The following is a 1866-nucleotide window of genomic DNA, read 5'->3' as shown; positions in this document are numbered from 1 at the left end:
TTGATTCTTCTTTCCTAAGCTTTTTTCATTGTTCGAGGGCTTTTCGTAGCATGTTTCTAGAACGTAGGATGATTTGAACCTCCTAGAAAAACGTTTGGATCTCCAGGAATGTCAGACAGCACTTCGTCTTGCGAATTGATCTCCTAGCAGAACTCTGTTAGTCAGTTCTTTGAAGAGTTGTGTAGTCAATGCAGAAGCTTCCCCCAATTGTTGCCAAATGACCAAGAAAATTATGTAACCCTCCTATTTATAGTTGTATAGGATAGGCAGTCCAGATATAAATAACATCTTCTGTCTCATTCTGATGGTTCATTCAGTTCTCAAGCTTATCACAAATGTTATGTGATAAGGTTGCTTGTGATTGGCCAAAAATATGTCATTTAGGATACTTGGCGATGTTTCATTGGCTCTTGAACTTGACTTGGATTGCCACATCATTTGAGCGCGTGGTCTTGTCTTATTGGTATTTAATTTGACTGGGATGTCACGTTACTTGACACGTGGCGTAAGTTTGGGCCTCAAGGTGAGATGGATCTTGATAAGAAATAAAATAAGCTTATCATTTTTTACAGCCCAAAATAATTTTAGACCCAATAAAATATGAATCAAATTCAAATTTTATATGAATTTGACCCAATAAATTTTACGTGTCTACAATATGAAAAATATTTTATTCCTTCGTAGTATGTCAAATTTAACCTGTCAATACTTTCTTTCATTTAAACTTGCCACTAATTTCATTTAAACACTTAAATTATAACGCATTTTAATTAAGACACTTCAATCTTAAATTTTGAAAAAAATAATTTATGTGAGTTCTCAAGCATCTATTAAATAGTTAAGTAATCACGCGAAATATGTCACCTTTTCGCCTCGGTTTTACTACTTATTAATGCTAACACGTATAACTAAATGTTAGACATATGATTAACTTATATACGCAATTGACACCTAATTTCAAATTTAGATCCAAAATGGTCTAATATGAACTATTTTACATACATGTGTTTCAGGTGCTCATTTGGAACAAGACAATTTACATATCTAATTGAACCGAAAGCATCTTAACAAGTAATACAGTATTATGTGTTCAGGTGCTAAATTGGATCAACACACAATTCAAATGTCCAAATGAATTTGGAGTATCTAGTAGGAAATACTTTTTTGTGTTTTCAGATACTCTAACGATACAAAATGTAATTTGAAATTTATGGATAAATTTAAGAAGTTTGTTGATATAATATTAAACCAAAATTGATAAAAGAAGCTAGAAGAAAAAGCTATATTGGAGATGCGGGGCATCGATCCCCGTACCTCTCGCATGCTAAGCGAGCGCTCTACCATCTGAGCTACATCCCCAGATGCCACTGAAGTGATAATTTTTATTAATAAATGTTATCCTATTTTTATTAATAACAAAAGAAAAGGAAATACTTCCTCCGTTTTTTAAAAAATAAATTATTTTTCTTTTTAATCCATTTAAAAAAGAATGACCTCTTTCAATTTTTGATAATAATTTAATTTCAACTTTTTATGTAAAATATTTAAGACTATAAGATTAAAAAATATTTTGGTACATTGACATAACTTTAATTAGGACCACGAGATTCAAAAGTCTTATTTATTTTCTTAAACTTCATTTCATATCAAATTAGGTCATTCTTTTTTATTTTTGAAATGAGGGGAGTAGGACACAAAGTGAAAAAGTAAAGGCATAATACATAAATGTGACTTTTAGCTTAGCATCAATTCGCATCTATAACTTTCAATTTTGGGTGTTTTGGGTGTGTACAAGTAAATACTTAAACTTATATAAAGTTGAACAAGTAGACACGTGCGTCCTACAAGGCCAATTCATATCCTACA

The 1866-nt window shown here is 31.2% G+C and overlaps 1 non-coding gene across 1 annotated transcript; it reads right to left on the bottom strand.

Moving 5' to 3' along the window:
• Positions 1–1286: 1286 nt before the first annotated feature.
• TRNAA-AGC lies at positions 1287–1359 on the bottom strand. Its single transcript has one exon. It is a non-coding gene; the product is annotated as a tRNA-Ala (tRNA).
• Between the last annotated feature and the right edge of the window lie 507 nt (positions 1360–1866).

The sequence above is a fragment of the Capsicum annuum genome, chromosome 5, assembly GCF_002878395.1.
Source record: "Capsicum annuum cultivar UCD-10X-F1 chromosome 5, UCD10Xv1.1, whole genome shotgun sequence".
NCBI lineage: Eukaryota > Viridiplantae > Streptophyta > Magnoliopsida > Solanales > Solanaceae > Capsicum > Capsicum annuum.
Note: the sequence above shows the minus strand (reverse complement) of the source record. Positions and strands in the feature narration are given on the sequence as shown.